Raw genomic sequence first — 9,670 nt, 5'->3', positions numbered from 1 at the left:
CACCTCATCAGCATGTGAGTCAGTTTGTATGAACCAAACATGTTAAACCTGTTCATGTCATGATATCTGGTCACGTGACCTCTTGCTGTGGTGTGATTGGTCTCTCATCTCCTGTCTGTGTTTCTTTTTCCTGGCTTTCCTCCTTGAAGGGGGTAAGTCTTTCATGCACCTTTAAAAATATTTAAATGCTTTATCTACAGGTGAAGTTTGAAGGAAACGACCTGATAGGCGTTTTCAGGCCAACATCTTTCTAAAATACATTCCAATTGGTGGAGAGAATGAAAGCAGATTCTCAGAAGCGTGGGGCTGGTTTGGTTCCAGAACTTTTAGAAGTCTGTATTCCAGGAATCTCATCACAGAGAACATCCTGGTCTGAAAACACCTTTTATTCCACCTTTCAGCTAAATGTCAAACTGTGTCTGTTGTATCACTTTCAGCTTGTTTACTGATTCCCAAACGCGATCACAAGGATCACATGGCAGCTAAACGCCTCTGTTAGCGTTTAGCTGCCATTTGCTGAAGCAGCATGATGGCTCTTCTGATGCTGTCTCCAGAAGAAATGTAGTCGTCATCGTATACATATAGAGGAAGAGTGAAGGTAAAGAGGAGGAGGTGTGACAGCTTCTATCTGTTCTCCGGATCAAACGTCCCCTGGGGTCCACTTAAAGCCGCCGCCACAAAGAACCTCAGACCCGTCCTCGTCATCAAACTGTCTGCTGTCACATGACTAATGGTGGACTGACAGGCTGCGAGCGTTTACCGGTCTCAGCGCTGGAGGCGGATCGGATGATGGGCGGCTCGTCCTCCGGGAATCTGGCGTTAATGTGAACAAACAACGTTCAGCCGGAGTGAAGCTGGAATCAGTCGACGGGCTGACGGATGCGAGGCGAATCCTTCTAGGGAAACCAACACCTCTGATCATCCATGTAACTGAGTACTTTCATACTGGAGTACTGATCTAGGTTTGAAATGAATGGCAGGATTGAGGTCCTTGAAGCAACTCCTATGACTTCATTGGTTTCTGAGTCCTCCAATCATCTCTGGAGAGACTGAACACTTGAAGAAGATGGAGACTAGTTTACCTTTAGTCACTAAGATAACAGTTGTAAAACTTTGCTGTAATTGAACTTCTTGAGTAAATGTACTTAGTTACTCTCCAGCTATGTTGCCACATGATCTTGTGTGCAGTGAATGATCACGCCAATCACTCATCATAACCGTTTGTTTCCAGGGTTACACACCGCTCCACCTTGCCTCCATTCATGGCCACCAGCACGTTGTTCACGCCCTCATCAACACTCACAGTGAGTCAGTCCACCTCAAATAACTGACCAATCAAAACACTCCCCTCTGGTGGTGGTCGCAGAGGGCCGATGGATAGACAGCCATGTTCACTACAGGGCATCTGTGGCTACCAACATCTAGAACTTATACTACATCTGGAATTACCCTCCTGATTGGATAAAAATTTAAAATTTAAAAATGTATTTACATGGTAGAAAACCTCGTCTCATTCAGCTCAATTTCTCTTATGAAATAAAGCATTTCAGAACCCTTTTCTCTCGTTGGCTTGAGAAGATTGTATTCATATTTAAAATTGATATTCACATGTACAGAATCTAACAGTGAGGGAGTTTCCTCCTCCATGCCTGACAGACCCTCTGAAGGGCAAAGAAAGCACTGATGCAAATCACTGCTGCCAGACAATAGACCCACCCCAATGGCCTGATTGACAGGTCCAGTTCAAGATCGACACACACATTGACACACACACACACACATCTACAGAAGTGGAGAGGCGGGGGTTCGTATTACTGCTAATGTGGGCCGGTTGCTGCACCTCACTTTGTAAACCTGGAACCACAGACGGCCATATGCTGCAGGTCAGAGTGCCTCTGACACGTGTGGTGAGCGGGGTCAGCATCTCCAAACACAAAAGATGTTCCCATATGGCCTCTGAATGTCTGTGGGCGTGTCCTTCCATCAGTCAGCTGATCTCAGCTGTCAATCAAACAGCAGCCTGTAGTTAAAATTCAGATTTCAGTCTTTGACAGATTAGATTCAGTGTGAACGTGTTCCCACGAGGTTGTATTCATACACCAGTGACTGTTAGTGGTGCCGGAACACAGATAAGAGGTTTCTAGACCCTGATCAGTAACTGATCACAATCCAGTAGCACTGAAATCAATAAATAAATCTGCCCTCTGTTCACCTCCTTCAACTGGAGAATCATGTAGTTAGTTTTCCTGTTGGAGGCAGAGATTATACATTTCCACAAAAGAGTGTGTTTTAGGTGGTTCATGAGGTCTGTGTGGGGCGGGGCTTGTGTAGTGTGTTGGGCGGGGCCAGAGGAGCACGGGGTGGAGGACAGGCCTACCGTGATGCTCTCATCTCAGAAAAGCAAAAAAGATGATCTTCGGTTTCTCACAGCAGCAGAGTTGGCGTCTTAAACTGGTTTTGGTGGATGTGGGTAGAGCGGCGGTGGGACGTTAACCACGTAATGACCAGAGTCAGTTACACCACTGAAACCATTAGCTTTTCACTCTGAGGAACAGGAGTTGCAATCCGATGACTGGGTTTTAGTCTCGTTGTCCTCACTGGGACGTTAGACCAGCACGATCTGGGAGGACTTCCTGCTGGTCCTACGCAGGAAGTTTTTGAGTGTTGAAATTAAAACTGAGCCCTTTGTTGTCAGAGACACTCAGATATTTGGTGATGTCATCCATCTGGAGACATTGGGACTACAGATGGATAAGAGAGAGAAGAAGGGGATGTTGACCTTTGTCTGTTCCCTCTTCCCACCCTCCATCCATTGTACGCTATCAAATAATTACCGCCTCCCCTCTGGACTCTCCTGGGCCTTCAGAGCTTTGCTCTGCTCCTCTGGTTTGCAGATGGGAGAGAGGAGAGGTGTAGACTGGTCCACCGGGCCACCAGACAGGAAGCCCTTAGCTTCAACTGGTTACCTGTGAGACCACCAGGTTGTGGAGTGCGGCTCCGTGGATGTGCAAATGAGAATCATGAGGGAAATTTAGCTCTTTGGGACAGAAAGGATGTTTTTCCGAAGGACTTTGTGTTTCATGGTGTCTGTTAAAGAACTGCTGCTTCAGTCGATAAAGGGACGGAATGATCCCAGGTGGACTCTGGACATTTTTCCGATTTTACACATTCTTGCCCTGAATGGACAACACACCCTCACCTGTTTGAACTGCTTCTCTCAGAAACACACACTTGAAGTCCTCAGTGGTCGTAGTACTGTTACAGTGAATTAAATGACTGTGGATCTGTCTGTATCAACATTAATCAAAAAGTTTGTTGTATAACATGCTCAGCCTGTAAAGAACAATTTTAGAACATCAGGAGGTTTTAAAGTTTATTAAAAGTGAAATGTGAAAATAAGTCTGAATGTTTTATCTGTTACATGAAACATTTGAGTGTTTGTTTCTGTTTAGATGCTAAAACCAACATCAGAGATTATCATGGGAAAACAGCTGTTCATTACTGGAGCGGCAGCACCGACTTCTTCATCAGACCAGACTCTCAGTCAGGTGACGAAGAAAGTTTACTTGGTTCTGTGCCTCAGATCATTTTAATGCACCTTTTGATATCTCAAAACATTGCTGTTTGTGATTGAATCACATACGAAGTCAAGCTTTGTATTATTTTTTAAAAATGTGTCGTCTATAGATGTCAGTGTTTGTCACATGACACGTTCAGGGCCAATCAGGACTGTTGTATTTCAGGTGGGAGGTTGTGTCAGGGGAGACAGAGGCAGCGCTCTATCCTCCCATCTCTGCTGCTACTTCGATCACAAAGTCAGGAACAGCTCGGCCTGGAGCTCAGGAAGTCTCCACAACTGACCTCTCACCACATGTTGGACCTGTAAATGGAATGTCCTGCTGGATCAAAGCAAAACGTTTAATCAGCACAACAGAAAAATCTACAGAACATAAAAACGTCATGCATTCTGTTCTTTCACTTTTGAATGTTTCGACTTTCAGTGGTGAATACATGAAATAAAAATTATATGTCCGTTTCTCCATCATTCTATCATTCAGACTCTTGTTTCTTAGCTCTGGCTCCATTGGCTGGCTCAGACCATAATGCTCGCTATCTGGCTCCATTGGTGTAAATGATGAGTGGGAAATGAGCAGAATGGTGCGAGGACACACTGATCACAAAAAACAAGGATTCTCTTCAGTTAATGTGAAAATTAGCAAAGCTATCAGAGACTGATGGGGGCCGTGTGTGACTAAACGCTGCTGAGCGCAAACTACAATCACCTGATGGGAACAGAGACATCATCTGGAGACACATGCAGCCTTCAGAGGTTCAGTGCTTTGCTCAAGGGCACCTCAGGAGATGAACTGGTACCTTACCAGCTATCAGTTCACACTCTACACAGTGGTCCACGTTGTTCTTGTACTGACCCCCCTCTGGCTCCCAAGCCGAGTCTTCACGAATTGAGCGACTGCTACCCGACCGTTTTACTGTCCGTCGCTAAGAGAAAAGCTGTAGAATCAATCTGCACAAGCTAACAGGAAGCACCGTCTCATCTCCCCGGCTAATCAAGCAACACTCTCTTCAAAAGGACCCTTTTCAGAAGCCAAGTGGCCCCTTGGGGTCTTCATGTTAGAATACAAAGGAGCTGGGAGAGAGGGACGATGAGGGGTTAGTGATGAACCGTCTCCTTCAATGGGACAACAGTGTGATGACCTCTGAACTTCTCTGTAGTGTGGCTGAACTCTGACCTTTGTGTTTTCCCACAGTTGTCCCCAACCATTGAGGATGTGCCGTTGCCTCCTCGATGACTTTCTGTTTGAAGCCTGAGAATGAAAACAGAGCCATTAACTCATGGTGGCTCTTTGTTTGGACCGAACGGGCTGTTGCCATGACGCCCAGTAAATGGAAAGGGGGACTTAATGAGCTGGAAAACCACATCAGAAGTTTCCACAGCGACGGCCATCTCGGCAGCCTTCTGTCATGTCATGTCATGTCATGTCATTATTTTATTCATTTTGTATTTTTAAATTAAACTTTAAACAATGAGGGCGTGGCTCCGGTGAGTCACATGTCACATGTACTGAACATCTACACTCTGACGTTTTCAGATCGTTCTGTTTGTTGCTGTGACGCCTCGTCTTTGTGCAGCAGCTGGCCAGTAAACATTTATGAGAGCTGACAAGGGAAAATGATGCACTCATATTTTGTATAGCTGACCAATCAGAGCTCCATTAGCGGCTGATCTGTTTGACCTACATGAACTGCTGCTGTTGGGATGATTACTGCATAGAATCTACCCTTCTGAAGCAGCATTATTAATGAGGCCAGAAGAGGAGCAAGCAGAAAAGTGTCACTGATGACATCATACCGACTGCTACACCATGCTGACAGGAACACTCTCCAATCTCACGGATGCACCAGTTGTTGATCATTGATCACTATCTGGCTGATGAGCAGCAGAGAGCTCTTACGCTCTTCATCCTATAGTCAAGCCTCGGTGTCAATCCTAAACTGGAGTCAAGAGCTCTACTGATTCATCCTCCTCCTCCTCGCTGCAGACGAGGTCTCAGGGTCTCAGCCCGACTCTCATCCAAGGAGCTTAGAGCTGTAATTAAATCATTAAATTCTGTCTGTGCTCCACAGAGCCAGGTCAAATTGACTTCCAACCAACCTCATTTTCCATTTGAACACCAAATAATGATTTTCTGCCTGTGTAATTACAAAGCTCAACATCTGATGAAGCTGGCATCCGACGGGGAATTATCACACGGGGCTGGCATTAGACCTCATTACTAACAGGAGTGCAAAATTATTACATGTTGTAATTGGATGGGAGCATTTATCAGGTTTGGCCAATCACATGCTTCACAGAACAGTCTGGCAAAGTTCACAGGCAACAGCTCAGAGTTCAGGAAATCCAGAGATCTACTTCCTGTTGTTAATTTACTGTTTTCTCTGGAAGGTTTGGATTGTTTGTTGTTGTTGAGACGTTTAATGAAGTTACTGATAGGTTAAAGGGGGTCAAGCCTGCCGGCAGTAACGCATAAACATTAGCTGTTTTATTTTCAGTCTCATTTTGTCAAGCTCACATATTCAAATAACTTGCAATAATTTGTTTGTTTATACCATGCTAGTTACTAATTTATACTAGTCAATGTTATTTTATGCTTGTTTCTGTCTGCGTTTGATAGTTAACATTAGTTAATAGTTTATACTAGTTAATGATAGTTGATGCTCATTGTCTGTGTTTGATAATTAATGTTAGTTGATAGTTTATTCTAGTTAATGGTGGTTAATGCAAGTCACCATTCGTGTTTGTTATTTTTTGTGTTTATTTGTTTATACTAGTGATTGTAGTTTAGGTGTCAGCTGATAGTTGTGTAAACAAACAACCATGTGGCTGCAGTGCTTTAAACTTGACTCATTTCTCCTCACCAGAGAACCTGTGAACCAGAGAGCTAAAGTCATGTCCAGTTGGAAGAACCTCATCCTAAACCCCTTTGCTAACAATGTTAATAGTATTAGGAGCAGGTTAGTATCATCACAGGTCGATCAGAACCAACCTGCTGAGGCCCGTGGAGGACGGCGATATGGATCCACCTGCTGAGGTAAACAAGCCTTCAAATGGATCGCCTCCATATGAGCAGTGAGGTGAAACTGGATGAGACGCCAGCATCATGAAATATTCACCCAGACAAACACTCCCAGACCGGACCAGAGCGAGAAGAGTAGAACAGCGGTGAAGAGAAACCAAGAAAAAATCCTGTTTTTACAGAAGTGTAAACAAAAGAACACAAGTCAGGCGAAAAACCACCACTATTGAAATGTTCCATATTATAAACCATTTATTATTTTACAAAAATCACCCATACTCTAGCCCGAGAACATGAACATGCGTCCATCTGAAGACGCCCCGGTCGGCCATGATGAAGGTTCATCCTCTGCAGCGGCTACAAATGGTGACCAGGTGGAGTGTACTGCTTTAGCGTTTTTAGGACCCTAGAATGTCGTTTATTAGCGGGGGGTGAAATCTCCAAACCCATACAGAAAGCACACCACTTGTATTATCCTTCGGTGTGAAACCTTCTCATGTTTGAACCGTTTATCGCTGAATCGGAGGTTTTATGAGCTGATGGTGAAGATGAAACAAACTAAGAAGATTAGAGGATGAAGATTAGAGGATGAAGATAAACTAACCTGATATGAGGAGCCTCTGGCTGCTGGACCTGAAATATTCATCTGTTTTATTAAACGTCTGTTTATGTGAGACCTGCTGCTTCCAGGTTCAGACCACAGGACCTCAATCAGCTGCTCCCGACCTCATCGTCTTCTCTGGTGAAAACACGTGATGAAGAAACAAGTGAAGTTCTATTTGTGTTGTTACTGAAGAAGAAACATTAAATGAATTGAAATCCTCCTGTCATACAAACACAACATACATAATAAACACATGTGATTACTAATGTGTGCATCTCGTCTCCTATTTTCTATATCTGACGACCAATTAAGAAAAATTAAAGGACAAAAAAAGAACTCAAAAGCACCGATCCGCCTTCAGGAGCCGTCACCTCTCCCCCACCGGCACCGCCGGGCCCTTCATTCCTTTATCTAATAGAAATAATGACAGACTGCTTCAGCAGCCTGTGAAGCCCTCCTGAGGGGAAAAACGCACAAACAATCAGCATAAAGGCAGAAACGTGAGCGCCGCTCTGCTGGGCTGAGAGTGATGGCGAGCTTGTTGCTTATCAAAGAGCCATAAATCTCCACAGATGAGGACGTTATCACAGCGAGGCAGAGGCGATGAAGAGGAGGCTGTGATATAGATGGAGGAGGAAGAGAGCGGCGACTACAGCGAGACAAGACAGGAGGAACCCAGAGAATAAAGGAACTATGGTGAAAGGTATGAGGAGTTCTTTGAAGATGGGAAAGTAAAGAGTCAGCAGCAGAATCCAGCTCCTATGGTTCCTTATCCAACCAAACATACAATTAAAGTACATCATGCTAATGAGGTTGTTTCAACCTGGTTTCAGTCTTTCAGGTGAATGTTTAGATACTAGTTCCTCTTTCCAGTCTTAATGCTACGCTAATTCCTAGCTTCCAGTCTCTGTTTATTTGGTTCTTCGTCTTCTTTTTCACACAACGCTTACTTTTATTTGATTACTATTGATTAAGTTAAATCACCAAATAGGGGCACACCACACTTGATCACATATTAGACACATCCTAACTGATACATGTCAGTTAGGACATGTATCAGTCAGAATCAAGCCCTCACATAAGGAGGAGACGAATGAGGAGTGAACGAATAATGAAGCGCCTTGAGTGTCCACAAAAAAGCATGATATAAACTGAATCCATTATTATTATTATTATTATTATTATTATTATTATTATTATTCTTATTCTTATTCTTATTCTTATTCTTATTCTTATTCTTATTCTTATTCTTATTCTTATTCTTATTCTTATTCTTATTCTTATTAACAATAAGAATAAGATTTCACATGCTGGAATATTCTTTGTTCCGCAATCGGACCTGTTAGAGAGAACCTCAGTGTCCTTCCCTCGACACATTTTTCTCTTTATTATAATTGATTAATAAACCGTTTTTAATAACGTATGTCTGATCACTGACTTTCCACCTCGACCGGAATAAACTTCATGTGAAACGTCCAACCGTTCCACATGAAGTTTGTTATTTCTTCTGGTGGTTATCTGAGGTGTGATCCAGGTGTGGTCTAAGTCAGCCGTCCCCCAGTGATGTGATCACCCAGCGTGGATGCGAACAGGCCCGGTGACTCGCGAGCTGTCATCACCTCAGTGATGTAATTACCCTCGGCTCCTCCCCCGTGGGCAGGTATCACTGGGAGGTCCGGCCCTGCTCTCATTAGCACCTGAGTGACAGAGGCTGGTGCCTCTAATCAGCGCCGTCACACAGCCTGTGGATCATTATCCAGCCTCAGACGGCTCCCACCGCTGCTTCTATAAATTATTAATGTGTGCTCCGTCCAGAGGAGAGAGGTTTCGTTTAATGGGTGGAGGAGGAACGAGCAGCTCAGCGACGGAGAAGTTCATTACATCCCCGAAAACAAACAAACTGTCACAGCCAACTAATGAAATGCTTGATTTGTTTGTTTTCTCTCTCCACACATCTCAAATGTCACATCCGGCCAAATGCCGGCTTCCCATTAGCGGGGCTAATTGACTTTGCAACTGTCAAGCTAGCGGCGGCTAACGAAAGTGACAGCGAGAAGCGGCAGAGCTGAAGGCTGCTAATAACTCAAGAGGCTAACAATGGATGACACTTGGAGAAAAAAGGGACATCAAATCGAGTTATCTCACCGCAAGAACAAATGAGCAGGAGGAGGAGGAAGAGGAGGAGGCGATCTCGTGGTGGCGGGTTATTGGCTGAGGCGAGCGGGACTTTGTTCCTGCTCTGTCAGCGGCGGCGAGGAGGCCGTGAGTGACTCTTCATCTGATGATGAATAGCGGCTGGCCGGGCGAGGCGGCAGGAGATTACTCCCCTGAGAGCCCCGGGAGCCCGCCGCCGTGATTTATGACATATTTATCTGTCTGCTGTCACTCGCAGTGAAGGAGGCTGAATTATGCAGCTATAATTGTCAATCATGGAGGAGACGGCGTGAGGCGCCGCTTTCATAACCGAGGC

General features: G+C 44.6%; 1 long non-coding RNA gene across 1 annotated transcript; it reads left to right on the top strand.

Moving 5' to 3' along the window:
• Positions 1–220: 220 nt before the first annotated feature.
• Positions 221–4,039, top strand: LOC137594326 (uncharacterized). Its single transcript, XR_011035230.1, has 3 exons — positions 221–1,304; positions 3,453–3,548; positions 3,744–4,039. It is a non-coding gene; the product is annotated as an uncharacterized lncRNA (long non-coding RNA).
• Positions 4,040–9,670: the final 5,631 nt, after the last annotated feature.

Source organism: Antennarius striatus, chromosome 4 (assembly GCF_040054535.1).
Source record: "Antennarius striatus isolate MH-2024 chromosome 4, ASM4005453v1, whole genome shotgun sequence".
NCBI lineage: Eukaryota > Metazoa > Chordata > Actinopteri > Lophiiformes > Antennariidae > Antennarius > Antennarius striatus.
This window is presented reverse-complemented; position numbering and strand designations above follow the sequence as displayed.